Here is a 16,815-nt window from a genome sequence, read left to right as displayed (position 1 = left end):
TGTAAGACGACGAGGTGCGCGCGCGCGCGGACGAGCGCGTGCGTGTCCGCGCACGTGCGTATAGCGTGAGTCAAGGGGTAAGGAGGAGTGCGTGCGTGCGTGCGCGCGTGTGCGTGCGTGTGTGTGTCAAGGGGGTGGGGCCAAGGCGAGGGCAGGGCAAGCGACATGGATGAGAGAAAAGAGCGAGTGACGATTGTTCCTCCCCTCCCCTCCCTCCTTGCCTCTCTCACCCAACCCATCCCCTCCGCTCTCTCCTCCCCCCTCCTCTCCACCACCTCCAGCACACACACACACGCGCGCGCCCTCCCTCCCTCCCTCCCACCCTCCTCCATCCCTCCTCCCCTCCCTGCCACACACAACCCTCGCAGCCGCCTCCTCCTCCTCCAGCTCGCACCCCCCCATCCCCATCCTCGAGCCTCCCCGTCCGCCCCCCGCGACGCCCGCCGCTCTGCCCGCACTGGCGAGAGAGAAAATGGAGGACGGGGCTGCGAGCAGGTATCCGCGAGGAAGCAGCACCATCATCAGCACCATCATCAGCACCATCAGCAGCAGCAGCAGGTAGCGCCGCGCTATGCCACAGCTCCACTGAGGAGTAGCAGCAGCAGCAGCGGCGGCGGCAGCGGCGGCAGCGGCGGCGGGGATTCCACGGGGAGGCTGTGTGCGCCATCCCCCCCCTCTCTCTCTCCAACCAACAACAAAAACAACGACAACGCGGAGGAGGAGGTCTCGCTCTTTGCGCGCCGTACGCCGCGCTCACCCCCCCCCCCCCCATCATCATCCACGCGGGCACACAGCGAGTATCGTCGGCGGCGGCGGTGGTGGCGACGCAGAGCGGGGACGGCACGACGAGAAGAGGGGGGGGAGGTGCAGAGGAGACGCGAGAAGAGAGAGGGGGGAGAAGGGGAGAGAGCGAGAGAGCGCTCCCCCTTTGCGCGCTCCTCTCGCTGCCGCGCGCGCGCGTGGGGTGAGTGGTGAGCGAGCGCCACTTCGGGGGGGGGGGGGGTCCTGTTCCGAAGCTGCTTGGAGCGAGTTGCGAGCCGTGGTGCCGAGCGTGTGGGTGAGCCGCGGTGTCGAGCAAGAGAGCCGTGGTGCCAAGCGTGTGATTGAGCCGCGGTGCCGAACAAGAGAGCCGTGGTGCCGAGCGTGTGGGTGAGCCGTGGTGCAGCAAGAGAGCCGTGGTGCCAAGCGCGCGTGGTGCCGATCGGTGCAAGCGGCGGACCAGCACAAGCGGGGTTCGAGCCGCGGTGCCGAGCGAAAGGGAGCCGCGCGGAGCCGCGCTCGAGAGCCGCGGGGTGGGAGTCGGGCAATGCGCGGCGGACGTCGCCGCTGCCGCCGCTGCCGCTCCGTGGCTCCGCGCTTAAATGCGAGTGGCGCTGCGGACGAGCGCAGACGCGGCGCACGGAGCGAGGCGGCGGCGGAGACGGAGGAGGAAGCGGCTCCAAGGCGCGGGGGCCACCACCTGGACGGGCCGTGGGGCCGCGGGCATCGGCAACAACAGCAGGGGCAGCAGCAGGGGCAGCGGCGGCGGCGGCGGCAGCAGCGACGAGGAGGAGGAGGAGGAAGAGGAGGGGGACCGGGAGCCTCGACAGAGACACCACCACCATCTCCTCCATCATCATCAACAGCAGCAGGAGGGGAAGAGCGTGGTGTGCGCGGGCTGACGTCAGCGCTGAGACGCCAGCTGTGGTGAGTCCTGCCGTGAACCCGGTGGTGGTTGGTGGTTGGTGGTGGTTGGTGGTTGTTGGTGGTTGGTGGTTGTTGGTGGTTTGTGGTGGTGGTGGTTGGTGGTTGGTGATGGTTGGTGGTGGTTGGTGATGGTTGGTAGTGGTGGTGGTGCCGGGCAGCTGAGGCCGTGAGATGGGCTACGGACAGAGAATGTTGTTTGGCTGCCTTTGGGGTTTTGGTGCTAAATTTGGAATGGCGGTGGCACGGGTCACATAGGTGGGGGGGGGGGGGGCACATAGGTGGGAAGGGGGGGTGGCACGGGTCACATAGGTGGGGAGGGGGGGTGGCACGGGTCATATAGGTGGGAGGGATGGCACGGGTCACATAGGTGTGAGGGATGGCACGGGTCACATAGGTGGGAAGGGGGTGGCACGGGTCACATAGGGGGGGTGACACGGGTCACATAGGTGGGAGGGTTGGCACGGGTCACATAGGTGGGGGGTTGGCACGGGTCACATAGGTGGGGGGGGTGGCACGGGTCACATAGGTGGGGAGGGGGTTTGGCACGGGTCACATAGGTGGGGGGTTGGCACGGGTCACATAGGGGGTGTGGCACGGGTCACATAGGTGGGAGGATGGTGGAGCACTTGGAGTGGCAGTGCTGGTAATGGGCGTGATAGCGATGATCAAGTTGGTAATGATGCTGGCGATGGATGATTTGCTCTTTGTTACGGTGCTAGAAATTGTGGCGGTGGTGGTGTTGGTGGTGACAGTGACATGTAGTGATGTGGTAGCGATAGTCCCGGTGATGTTGTTGACGGTGGTAGTGATGGTCGTGATAATGTAATTGACAGCGCTATATGGTGATGGTGGTAATAGTGCCAGTGATGGTTGTGGTGATGGATCCAGGTGGTGGTTGAGACTGTAGGTCGGTGTTGTTGGAATATGAGGTCTCAGGCTGGAGATGAGAGCTGTGAGCTGAGCGGTGATGAGTTTGTGTATCTAGTGAAGAGTGGCAGGGCAGGTGTTAGTGTGTGCGTGTGTCCTAACTCCGTGTCGTATGGGTTTCGATTTCCCTTCGTGGCTAACATCGGTTGTGGATATCTCAACCGTTCATGGACATCATCTTAGGTGGACCCAGCCTTAAACGGGTGCCTGGTGCGGTGTGTGAACATCGGGACTGTTGAGACAAATTCGATTCTGGCCAAATCACCCTCCTCTGTTCCGGCCTTCGCAGGTGCTCGAGAAGATCCACGCGTTCCCAACAGTCTTCTAAGGCCACATTACGGGCGTCAACATCATTGCCTCGTTGACGTCTGAACGTGTTGTGTATGTTATAGTGTGTGTATGTTACAGTGTGTGTGTGTGTATGTGCGACTCAAACCTGAAATGAGTACCTGGTGCGGTGGCGTAAAAACCATCACCACTATTCGGGAGACAAAGGCGGTCGAGACGTGGTGCTGATCACCGACCCGCCTTCGTGTGCCGTGCCGACCTTCATTATTCAAATTTAATTTATTAGGTATAGCCCTCTTGAGTCGAAGGTGCTGCTACTACTCGCTAACACCCCCCCCCCCCATCAGTCTGTTAAGGCTACACGGGGAACCTTTGTCTTTGTTTATATCTGTGTGTGACTTAGACACGTGCGTGCGCGCGTATTAAATTATACGCACGCGCGCGTGTGCGTGTGTTTGGGGGTTAAGAGACATGGGGGGGGGGGATGGGTGATAAAGTTGCGAAGTGGCTGGAGAGAGAGGGGGCAGTGTGTGTATATCGGGGATGGGGGGTCCCAGAGGGATTCCCCGTGGTGGAGAGGGGGTGGCCGTACACCTCTCATCCTCACCGCTCTCACCGTAGACACGGCTCGTCCCCCTCTTCTTCCTCCACCACCACCACCACATCCATAACCACCACCACAACCACCAACCTCCTCCTCCGGCTCCCCTCCCACTCACTCACCGGCTGGCATGGCGCCGGACTGTGGTCCCTGTGAGACCGCTACAATCATCATCATTATTATTATTTATTGGCGCTGCGGCCGCGTGCAGAGCGGGGCCCACAGTACCGTCCGAATCGGGTGACCGCTGTAGGTCGGCTCCGTGGTAAAACTAAAACTATACAAAAAAGTCGCGCTTGCTCGCCCGTTCGCCCGCGGCCGCGCCACGCTGGGCAGGGGGGGCACTTTGATCAGCTGCGCCGCGTGGGTACGACGAGGAGGAAGAGGAGGAGAGGGGGTCCAGCGACTCGTCCGTAGCAAGGTACCGGAGCCGAAGGAGTTACAAGTCGTGTACACAGCACGGAGCCCACACACACACAGCATACTCAGGACAGAGCACACACACCGCATACTCAGGACAGAGCACACACACCGCATACGTAGAACAGTACACACATCATACCCGTCGGATAGAGTACACACATACACAAAGCACACGCCGTGTTCACACAAAGCACATACACACAGGATAGAGTATACACACAGCACATACAGTGTCCACATGGTACACAGCACCAGTGCATACGGTGGTAGACACACTCCAGGTACGATACACGCCACGCCGTTATGCACACACTGCACAATGTACACTGCACAATTCACACTACACAGCAAATACAAAGATCAGATGAACAGATCGTTGGTGCAATTGCCTTGTTAGCGGGCAGCAGCAACTATGAAGGCCTGGCACAGCATGCGAGGTTGGTGGGTGGCCAGCATCACACCCGACCGCCTTTGTCTCCCCAGTGGCAATGTTTTACGCACCCAGGACCGGTTCGGGTATTCGTCGCTGATATTGTTCGTGAGCATGAATTTAACTCTGGTCGCCGGGTTCGTTGTGCGGTGTGCTTAACCACCACGTACACTGCATCACACACACAGCACACTACCCACCACAGACTATACACACACACACAGCACACCACCATAGACTACACACACACAGCACACCAACCACGTCCCACCACAGACTACACACACAGCACACCACCCACCATAGACTACACACACAGCACACCACCCACCATAGATTACACACACACACAGCACACCACCCACCATAGATTACACACACACACACACAGCACACCACCCACCATAGATTACACACACACACAGCACACCACCCACCATAGACTACACACACACACAGCACACCACCCACCACAGACTACACACACAGCACACCACCCACCACAGACTACACACACACACAGCACACCACCCACCATAGACTACACACACACACAGCACACCACCCCCCATAGACTACACACACACAGCACACCACCCACCATAGACTACACACACGACTACACACACACATAGCACACCAACCCACCATAGACCTACACACACACAGCACACCACCCACCATAGACTACACACACACAGCACACCACCCACCATAGACTACACACACACACAGCACACCACCCACCATAGACTACACACACAACACACAGCACACCACCCACCACAGACTACACACACACAGCACACCACCCACCATAGACTACACACACACAGCACACCACCCACCATAGACTACACACACACACACCACACCACCCACCATAGACTACACACACAGCACACCACCCACCATAGACTACACACACACAGCACACCACTCACCATAGACGATACACACACACAGCACACCACCCACCATAGACTACACACACACACAGCACACCACCCACCATAGACTACACACACACAGCACACCACCCACCACAGATTACACACACACACAGCACACCACCCACCACAGACTACACACACACACAGCCCACCACCCACCATAGACTCCACACACACACACAGCACACCACCCACCATAGACTACACACACACACAACACACCACCCACCATAGACTACAAACACACACAGCACATCACCCACCATAGACTACACACACACACAGCACACAACCCACCATAGACTACACACACACACAGCACACCACCCACCATAGACTACACACACACACAGCACACCACCCACCATAGACTACACACACACACAGCACACCACCCACCATAGACTACACACACACACACAGCACCCTACATTACCGTACGCTACACATCACACTGTGCATCGCACACTCCACACCACACCACTACTCACACTACAACACCATACACCACGGCACCATGCACCACAACACATTATACCAGGCCCCACATCACCACACACCACACACCAGAGCCACGGTGAGGCTCACCAGGCCGCGTTTGTGTTTCCACTGAATCCAGAGCCTCGCTGAGCTGCTCTGAGCCTCACGGAGTCTCAGTGAGACCCTCCCCGCTGCGGGGATCGGAGTGTATCGTCAGTGCAGCGCCACGCACCTGCGTTAAACACGCAGCCGTGAACACGCGTGTAGACCTGCACACGCGTGTAGACCTGAGGACGGCTGCTTGCGTTGTGGCCGAAACGTCGTGAGAATTATTTTATTATGTTTTCTTTTTTTCTTTTATTATTTCCATTCTACGTGACTTTACCGAAAGAACCAAGAAGAAGTGCACACGTGTGTAGACCTGCACGCGTGTTTTGGCGTGTAGATCTGCACACGCGTGTCATGTGCGTGTGTGCCTAGATCTGCACACGTGTGTAGATCTGCACACGCGTGTAGACCTGCACACGTGTGTGCAGTGCTGCTGTCTATAGATCTGCACTCGGGTGCAGTGCTGTGCGTGTGTTTAGAGCTGCACACGAGTGAGTGTGAGTGTTTTAGATCTGTACATGTATGTCATGTGCACGTGTGTTTGGGTCAGCACACGGGTGCATCGCTCTGTGTATAGAGTGCTGCACACGTGTGTAATGTGCACGTGTGTTTAGATCTGCAAACGTGTGTTTAGATCTGCATACTTGTGCAGTGCTGTGCATGTTTAGATCTACACACGTGTAGTGCTGTGCGCGTGTGTACACGTATACACATCTGTACACTTCTACACATCTGCACACTTCTACACATCTGCACGCGCATTTAGTGGTGTGCACGTCGACATGTATCGGTGTACACGTTTGTAAATGTACAATTGTACGTACGTGCACCGTGTGAAATGTCGGTGCACAGTATTGGACACGTGTGTGTGTAGTCTACACGTGTGTGTGTGTATTTTTTATTAAATATAGTGTTGCGTGTGTAGTTGTGTTCATTGTATAATCTTTGAGGTCTGCATGTTCGTGTGTGTGTATATATGTTGTTGTACATGCATGTATAGCTTTGTCCACGTGCTAATAGACGCGTTCAAATCTGTATATATCTGTGTGCGTGTACATGATTGTGTGCGCGTGATTTGTCGTTTTGTGCCTCTGTGTATAATTAAATGTACACGCGTGTAGGGTTTTGAACACGCATGTAAAGACCGTGCAGTGTACACTTATGTAGTCTTATACACGTGTGTGTGTGTGTGTTGACTTGACATGAAATAGGTTGTGTGGGGCGCGTAAACACCGTCCTTCGGGGAGACAAAGGCGGCCGGGCGTGGGGTCTGGCCACACCACACACACCACGTGTGCCGTGCCGGCCTTCAATGGGTGCTAGCGACTCGCTAACAGCACTTGCCCCAATAGTCCGTCGAAGGCTATACCGGTGGTGGTGGTGTCTTTGTCTTGTGTGGTACACGTGCTCAGTCACACGTGTGTTGGTGTGCGTGACACGCGTGTTTGTATGTTGCGTGTTGCGTGTCGCGTGTTGTGTGCGTTCAAGGCGCAATTTCCCATCCAACAGTCTGTTGAGGTTATAAGGGGGGAATCTGTGCGTCTTTGTGTGTTGTTGTGTGTTGTGTTGTTGTGTGTATTCACTGTGCGCGTGTCTTTGTGTGTTGTTGTTGTATTGTGTGTATTCACGTGTGCGTCTTCGTGTGTTGTTGTGTTGTTATGTTGTGTGTATTCGCGTGTGTCGTTGTGTTGTTGTGTTTTTGTTGTGTGTTGTGTGTATTCACGTGTGTCTTTGTGTGTTGTTGTGTTGTGTGTTGTTGTGTGTTGTTGTGTTGTGTGTATTCACGTGTGCGCCTGTGTCTTTGTGTGTTGTTGTGTTGTGTGTTGTTGTATTGTGTGTATTCACGTGTGCGCCTGTGTCTTTGTGTGTTGTTGTTGTGTGTTGTTGTGTTGTGTATACACGTGTGCGCGTGTGTCTTTGTGTGTTGTTGTGTTGTGTATACACGTGTGCGCGTGTGTCTTTGTGTGTTGTTGTGTTGTTGTGTTGTTGTTGTGTTGTGTGTATTCACGTGTGCGCGTGTGTCTTTGTGTCTGTGTGTAACGTGATGTGTGCGCGTGTGTTGATGACTAAATCCGTGCGTCTCTACGCGCTCGCATCGAGGTGTACAGACGGCGTTGATGTGCCTTGAGCGTTGTAAACATTTTATTTTTACATTTAACAGCGTAATATTGCATTGTTGTTTGTTGTTGTTGTAATGTGTTTCCGTGTTATATCGACTGATGTGTTCACGAGCTGTCTGTTGTTGTGTTTCCCGAGTTGCGTTGTGTGCTGTCCGATGCGCGTGTTTGTGTTTGTGCGATAATCGTCCATAACGTTGGTGTCGCCGCTTGTCCAACTTTAGTAAATGCGCGTCACGTTTTGCGATGTTTGCGTTACGTTTCGTTATATTTGTGTAAATGTGTAATCACCGTGGCACCCCTCTTGCCAGTGTCAAAATGTAGCGTGCGTTTTTGTTTGCGTGTTCACAATTATGAGTGGTTAATGCAGACGTGGTTCCTTGCAAAATGCTTTCAGTTTTGTGTTTCTTAACATCTTAACACGTGTTTAATTTCCAGAAAAAGTAAAACAATATTCTTATATTGTGTAATCATGTTTAGCGCTGTGTGTGTGTGCGTGTTAATGCTGTGTGTGTGTTAGTTAATGCTGTGTGTGTGTTAATGCTGTGTGTGTAGTTAATGCTGTGTGTGTGTTAGTTAATGCTATGTGTGTGTGTATTAATGCTATGTGTGTGTGTGTATTAATGCTATGTGTGTGTGTGTTAATGCTGTGTGTGTTAGTTAATGCTATGTGTGTGTGTGTTAATGCTGTGTGTGTGTGTTAATGGTGTGTGTGTGTATACTATACTGTGCTGTACGCAGTTGTGTGTACGCTCTGCGGTGCGTGTGTGTGTTAGTGCTGTGCGCGGAGTTTGCTTCGCAGTGATCACGTCCGTGTGAGGTTTGTTCGTCAGATGCTGCACCTGCACACACACCTGATGCACACACACGTGCTGCACGTGTGTCACGCGTGTGTGCAGTCGCGCACGCGTGTGTGCACTGTGGTGTAGACACCAATGATCTGTTGTGTATATGTCAGTGTTGTGTATCGCTAACACAGCGACGTGCACACCCTGTGAGACACGTGAAGCACAGTGGAGTGGGGAGTGGTGTGTGTTAACAATATGGGGAGCGGTGGTGCAGCAGTTAGCGCGCACTGCGCCACGAATTCCGGCCACCAGAGTTCAATTCCTCCTCACGACCAATAAGGACAAATTGTATAACCGGTCCTGGCCCTTCCCTATGTCTACTCAGCCATGAGTGAGTGAGTGACCTGCTGCGGTGTGTAAAACATCGCCACTGGGGAGACAAAGGCGGTCGGGCGTGGTGCTGGCCACCCCACTCACTGCCTCTTGTGCCGTCCCGGCCGGCCTTCTCTAACAGCGCTCAGCCCCAACAGTCTGTTAAAGGTTATCTTTGACTTCTACTGCGGGTTGTGTACCGGCGATTATGTATTTGTGTGCAATAGGCATAACAGGAGCCCTCTCCCCCCCTGTCTGTGTATGCCTGCTCTATGCGTAATTATGCAACGGACAACGACACAGTTGAAATTAGTGATTTTATTTAGAATTGCATTGCAAACCAAAAAATGTACAACTCAACTTCAATGCGTTTTTGCAAGTGTCATTTCGCAAACAATCGATAATTGTACGCGTTGAGTACATTTTCATTGTACCGTGGGACCCCTTTTCCAGTATCAAAGTATGAAAAATATTGCCAGTAAAGGGTAGAACATATTCTTATTTTTTCACACGTTGCATTGTGTTCAATGCAATTCGGTAATTGCATTGCAAATTACGTGTCTGCAGCAGTCGGGGCAATGCCTTCCTCGCTGATGCTGCTCTTGTTAGCAGCCCACGATGTCGGCCGCCTATAACCCTGCGTGTGCCTGCCGTAGTAGGAGGGAAACCGTGGGGTATATGCCCAACAACTCTTTGTCGACTTCACGTAGTTGAGATTGAATACTCATTTCCCAGATTGAAAACTCGTTTCTAGATTGGAAAACTCATTTCTTTAGGGCCGCTTTTGGTGTTTAGTTTGTTGTCTTCCCGCCCGCAACTCCGATGAGCGCGGTTGGCTACGTACGGTGCAAAAGAAGTTCAACACGCATGCGTCTTTATACAGCGCTTGTGTGTCTGTGCAGTGCACGTGTACGGTATGTGTATGTCAATTAACTTACCTATGTGCTGTGAAAAAGGCCCCTTGCTTTAAACGTCGCCTATTATATACGGTACACATGTTTATTGACGAACGGCGAGTTTCTTGTTTGATATTTGTGCTCGTGCACCACTGCCGGCGCAGCAGCGTGACCAGTCGATGCGTTGTAATATTGTACATTGGTGTGTGTATGAGATGGATGTATATATAAAAATGTACGGGCAGTCCTCGACTTGCGAGCGGGTTACGTTCCTGAGACCCGTTCGTAAGTCGATTAATGGCGAAACGTCGTGGCACTCGAATTGTAAATGTTGTGGGTTTACTCTCCAACACACTGGTGTGCTGTACTAGTGACGAATTGGCACGTTTTGTTTACGTGACAAACCTTACTAATTGGCTGTGTTGGGTAGTGGCGGGTTGAACGACACATTCATATTTACGTGATCTAACCTAAAAAAAGCTCTATTATGAATAAGTAGATTTTTTTCGTATTTTAAAACTCCACACTTTATGGTACTTTTTTTTCTAATCGCATATACAGTCAGTGGTATGAAATATGTTATGGTTCAACAAAAAAAGGAAGCATTAAACTCATAAATAACAACAAATATCGTACAAATGGCATGTAATACTAAAAAATAAGTAACATGAAATGGAAAAATAAATCCGTTTTACTTTCGCTTACCTTGAGTCCTTGAGCTCGCTTGCTCATCGCAAGGGTGCGTGCATCACGTGGGATGCTGGGCCTCATTACATCTCGCGGAAGATCACTCTCCCGAATAAAAATAGTTCCACGATTCGGTTCGTAAGTACAACTGATGTTCGTAAGTTGGACGTCCGTATCTCAGGGGCTGTCTGTATATCTGCTTACAAGTCAATAGTGGACATGTTAGTCTCATCATCATCATCCGCAGGGACAGTGAAGACTTCCCCAAGCCGGCGCCATCAATCCCCATAAAGATGTGTGTCTCTTATTTAATCATTAAAATTAACCGATTAAGAGTAATAACCTAGAGCCCCTTAGTCCATCGACCGCCGGATGAATGCCGTGTCAGTCATGGCCATCCTTCACCATGTTGGTCAGTGCGGAGTTGGTGAAGGGTGAGCCAAGGGACGGGTTCGGATATCGCTCTCCACGGATGTTATCCTTAACCGGGAATTGAACTCGGGTCACCACTGTGCCGCTTACTCCTTCACGTTGTCTGTATATGGCACCTGTAAAGTATACGGTGAACGTGAAGTGTATGCGTTGGATGTGAAGTGTATATGGTGCCTGTAAAGCATACGGTGGGTGATGTGCTGTGTGTATATGGTGGATAATGTCACCTCTGTGCGCGCTCTCACGTGACCGTGGCTGATACCTTGGGTGACACCGTGGGTGACACCGTGGGTGACACTTTGGGAAGACAATTTAGGCAACGTCGTGCTTTTAAGTGACAATTTAAGTAATAGTTGTGGTGACTCTCTGGGTAACCCGGGTGACACACCAAGTGACTCTGATTGAACATTTGGGTTACACGTTGGGTGACACTTGTCAGTTTTCTTGGCCTGGGAGCTGCGAGCCCCATCCCGTGGTGAGCCACGCGATGGCACCGCGCTCTCCACCGGCTTCACCCAAGGAGACGCGGCGCTCACCGCCGTTTCGTTACCGCGCCGTCCGTCCGTCCGTCGTGCTCGTGTGCGTGACCGTCACTTCATTTTGAACTAAGGTTATTGTGGCATCGGAAGGGACTTGGTGGAATCTTTGTGGGATACTTTCAAAAACTCCCATGCAGCCCTGCGCACGTGCGGATCGCATTGCGTGCGCCTCGATTAACTATTTTCATATTGGCTTTTTATTTTACCGGGCAAGGCCCACTGGGCTATATAGCCATTTTTCAGAAGCAACCTGGCCACAAATAATAGCACGACAAAGTGGCTCATCACTTAGAAAATGTATTGCGGCCAAATACTCTCAACGCATGTTAATTCTAAATGCGGAGAAAAATCTATGCGACCACAGGGAGAACATGCAAACTCTTAATATACAGGCATTAGGGTCTGGATTTAACCCACGATTTCCTGCATTCCAGGCGAGGTAGTTAACATCTCGCCACCGTGGCCGTAACACCGTGCCGATAACCAGCGCCGTGGCCGGAGGGGTTCTTGCGGCGTGGACGGAACCATCGCGCTCGCTCGAGTTCGGCGATCGGCTGTGCGACGACCTCTGCGTTGCGTGTAAAGAACAAGCGGGGTGTTGGCATGCATGCCCAGAGGGCAGAGGTCGCAAACGGGTTTTGATTCCTTACCCGTACCCGGCCGCACCAGGGTCGCAAACGGCTACCCGTACCCAGCCGGGTACGGGTAGCCGGGTATCGGGTAGGGTACGGGTATCGGGTACCCGGTTGCGACCTCTGACAGAGGGCGACCGACGTAGCGACTCCGTGCCCCAGTGATGACTTGTCGGCGTTCCGCGGTGGCGATTCGATTTCAGAAAAAAAAAATTCCTCGTTTATATTGTTCATCGTTTTTACCTTTGTCCACTCGGATAAATACAAACACGGCGGTGATGTAATTTCCGTACAGGTTGCACGGATAATGAAGTTTAACCGATGCGTCGGCGTTCGCCGGGATCATTCCCGGCTCCAGTGTTCACCGTAGCGACCGCGCCTGTTTGTTCGTTTGTTTATTTAGTTGGTGCGGTTCCTTCATTATCTTGGTGCGTGGTGGTGAGTGGTGGTGCGTGATGGTGCATGGTGGTGTATGGTGGTGGTGTGCAGTGCGATGCGTGGGATTTAGTTGGCGTCATAGTTTGGTTGTGACAACGTGCGGTGTGCGATTCGTGTGCGGTGTGTAGTGTGATGTGTGTGGTGTGTACGATGTGTGGTGTGGTGGGGTGAGGTGTGCGTGTGATGTTAATGCTGTGGTGTGTATTATGATGTGTGTGGGGAGCGGTGGTGCAGTGAGTTAGCCTGCTGCGCTACGAATCCGGTAACCCGAGTTCAATTCCCGTTCATGGCCACACCAGTGGCGATTATCTGAACCGGTCCTGGGCCTCCCCTAAGGCGACTCGGCCTCAAATGAGTACCTGGTGCGGGCGTGGTGCTGGATACCCACTCCCTCTTGTGCCGTGCTGGCCTTCATAGGTGCTCGCGAACAGCACTTGCCCTGACAGTCTAAGGCTAAACGGGGGATCTTTGTCTTGGGGTTGTGGTGTATTGTGTGAGTGATGTGATGTCTTGTGACGTGTGAGTGCTGCGGTGGGATGCTGCTCAGGCCCAGGCTTCCCGTTGCTCACCTAAAACCCGAAGTATGTTAAACCCTCCGTATTAAAGCATAACGTCATGTTAACGACGGCGCAGACCTGGAAGCTTGTTTTTTCCGAATGCGTGGAGGGTCTTTCTGGCTTCCCTGGGTTGAAATCCTCAGAGAGGAATCAACCAAGCATCCCATTGCAGGCCCGCTCCTCTTGAAAACCATACTTGAGGCTCGGGGAAAGCTGCCGTGGTTAAATAATGCACCTCGTTCATATTACAACCGCGCCTACAATGCGCAACCGTTTGCTTTCGTTTCGTAATTACATTGGCACATTTTTAAATCGTAAAAATACGATTTGGTAAGTGAAGTAAAAAAGTATTCGGAGCCCAAATCTGGTTTAGGGTGCACGTCGTTACGGCGTGAATGATTTCTCGGCGCGTTCGCCCGACGCGTGCCCCTCTCGTGCGCCGTCGCATTTCCTTGGTGAGGTGGGGGAAGCTGAGGGGAGGGGAGGGCGGGGGGGGGGCAGGTTGGGGGGGGGGGCAGCGCCGCTAAGCGGAGGCCGAATCGAGAAACCGCACCTCTCGCGCTTGTCGTGCGCGCCGTTTGGAAGCGCGCAGTTTCACGGTCGATCAGAACGCGCACCAGTTTCTGGGCCACAGTCTCGTACCCCTCGTATATCCATCCGCGTGTTCCGGCGGACAGTGGCGTGTCGACACGGTTGCCGCGACATCGACAGCCGGGAATCGGCCAATTCTTTTCGCCGCCTATGAGCCGCTCAAATCCTCCTGGGGCGTGCCGTCGATGGCACGTGAGCGCGGCCCGCATGTAGGGGGTCGCGGGTGGAGGTCGCGAGCTGTGTGTAGAGGTCGCGGGAAGAGCTCGCGGGCCAAGGTCGCGTGTGGGAACCTCACGGGTCGCTCGAAGCGGAGCCGCCACCGCCGAGCCGTCGCGGCTTCGACAGAGAGCGGCGCACGCCGTAGATTTGTTCGTTAAACGGCTGCCGGCCCCTCTCTGCGGCAGTGGCGAGCGGTGGAAAAGTGGGGCAGAGGAAGCCACGGATTCATAACCCACACCCCCCCCCACCATGGTTCCTTTTCCATTTTATTGAAAAGCACGAGAACTCACCTGGAGACTTTCGCGAAGGCGTGACAGCGGGCCGACTCCGCCTGACCGTGGCCAGCGCATGCGACGAGGCCGCTTCGACCCGGGCTGCGCTTTGCCCTTCCAGGTTGCGGGTGCAGGTCACAGTAGCGCCAACAATAGTTGGTGCGAGTTTCATTTTGTTCGAGCGGGTGGAGGACACGCGAGAGACCAGAGGGTGGAGTCAAGATCTCCGGTGGCGACGTTCGTGATAGTACGCAATGCGACATCACACGTCCCTGGAAACGTAATCAACTAAATAACGAAACCATTGACTCGAGCAGCGATCTAAAGCCAAGCTGTGTATTGTGTCGTCCAGATTGATTTCTTTGCAATAGCATGTTTGGCGTGCACACAATGCAGGGGTTGTCACACCTCTGCTCATTAATATTCCTTCCCGCCCCGTTCGGCAACGTGCAACACGCGGTCGAGAGCTCGTTGTCACTTCATCACGGCGAGCCGTGTCACAGGACACGCGCGCGCGCGCGCGCATGCGTACGTACGAGCGTACCCGCGCGCGTATCCGCGTGCGTACCTGCGTGTGAACCCGATCCGGCGCAGGTGTTATGTAACGTGTGTCGTAACCCCCGTGTTTGTTGACCATCGCTTGAAGTTGCGCTAATGGTGCCACTTTTATGGGTCCAAGGGTTCACTGTCCATGCAAAGCGAAGGCGCTGGACTTTGTTCCGCCACTAAAAGCCACCTATAATTACAGCGCTTGACCAAGAGGTGGTTGTTTTTTTTTTTACTTTATTGCCGACATCGGAGCGATTGCGAGCAGCCGTGTGCAGCGAGCATCCCTATGCAGCGAGCGCACGGCTTCGGGGGCCTTCCCGTGGTGATGCCCGCTAGTACGGCGCCGGGAGGCTTGCGAGCCCTCCTCTCCTGCACCAGGCGGCCCAGTTAGAGACGGGGTCACGGTGCAGGGTTAGGATTTAGGATTGTGGGGGCGGGGGGGGGAGTTCAAGGTAGAGGAGCTCTGCTCCCATGCGTCACGCTCGTTACACACAGAAGTGCTCGCCGCAAATGAACCACAACACCTTTTGGTGATCTCGTCAAGAAGCATAAACTATCACGTGAACTCTGGTAGTCCTCGCATCAGCGGCTCTTGGCTGGCCATCGAACAAAGATGGTCACCGCACCGCGCGCTTTCAGATGCGCTTCTGCGGCCGTCTGGAACGCTCTTCCGGTATTAGGAAGCCACAGGAGCTATGCACTTTTAAATGATCTAGATTTGAAACTAATTTCTTTAGAACCGCTTTTTGCGTTTAGTTCGTTGTCCTTCTCCCGCACCTCCGATTGGCACAGGTGGCTAATTACGGTGCGGAAGAAGTTCTGCGTACACGTACATACACGTACATACACGTACGTACGCGCACGTGCATTCGCAGCGCCGCTGTCCCATCCACGCGCTGCGGAAGGGCTCGCGTCGCATCGCAATATTTGACGTAGATTCGTATCGCCGCACCGTTTCCTGTGCGGGGGGGGTGGTATCAATTGTTCTATCTCAGCCGTTGATACTAAACAACGTCTCGCCGTCCACTCGACGTGTAGTTTGAAATTTGGCAACGCTCTGAGAATGTATTGTCAGTGTACTGTGAATGCTGTGTCAGTGTACTTACAAGTGTACTATCAGTGTACTGTGAATGCTGTGTCAGTGTACTTACAAGTGTACTATTAGTGTACTGTGAATGCCCTGTCGGGGAACTATGAGTACACCGTGCGTACACTGGGCATTTTAAACCGTGAGTGTAATAACGCAGAGACAGGGACACGCATTCCACTCAGGCTGTGGCTGTGGCCTCGTGGCTGCGATTGCCTGAGTTGAACCGCGTGGTCGCGGTTTGGTCTGGGTCTGTGCGATGACCACCGTGCGGTAGTGGTGGCTTCCTCGCTGAAGTATACTCAGCCCTGCCATGGCAACGTGGAATGTTCGCCATGGACTCGGCACCGCTCGCGGAGCTGGTCGCAACGGGAGAGCGTGGGGAATGTCTCTTTGGCAGCGATGTTTTTTTGTTTACAGCACTCAATTAAAGTTGCACTTGAAAATCAAATGTGACTTGAGTGTAATGTGCTCTGAAAATAAAGGCTCATATAGTTGTGAATGTAAACTAGACGCCGGTGACGGAAACTTGTCACCAGTTATAGGTTTCCACTTAAAATCCACACAGTTTGTAATTTGCATTCCTCTAATTTTTTTTCCGCGCCTAAAAAACTGTGTGTGTACACGTGTATCTTTTCCAAATGAACCGCGGGTGTGTTTAGTAAACGCATGTTAAGGTTATTAATTAGCGTGGAAATAGCGCAGGGTGCACGTTCGGCGATTTGTGGAATTCCCAATTGTCA

At 53.4% G+C, this 16,815-nt stretch overlaps 1 protein-coding gene across 1 annotated transcript in view; it reads left to right on the top strand.

Moving 5' to 3' along the window:
• The first annotated feature begins 352 nt into the window (after window positions 1-352).
• HIC1 (HIC ZBTB transcriptional repressor 1) overlaps window positions 353-16,815 on the top strand; it is a 94,371-nt gene continuing 77,908 nt past the window's right edge. The window contains exon 1 of the mRNA XM_061561989.1: window positions 353-1,686. The gene's annotated coding sequence lies outside the window, so the exon portion shown is untranslated. The remainder of the gene's footprint in view (window positions 1,687-16,815) is intronic.

This window comes from Lethenteron reissneri, chromosome 28, assembly GCF_015708825.2.
Source record: "Lethenteron reissneri isolate LAM-NWPU_2019-01 chromosome 28, ASM1570882v1, whole genome shotgun sequence".
Lineage (NCBI taxonomy): Eukaryota > Metazoa > Chordata > Hyperoartia > Petromyzontiformes > Petromyzontidae > Lethenteron > Lethenteron reissneri.
The sequence above is the reverse complement of the archived record's forward strand: the minus strand, read 5'-3'. Positions and strand labels throughout refer to the sequence as shown.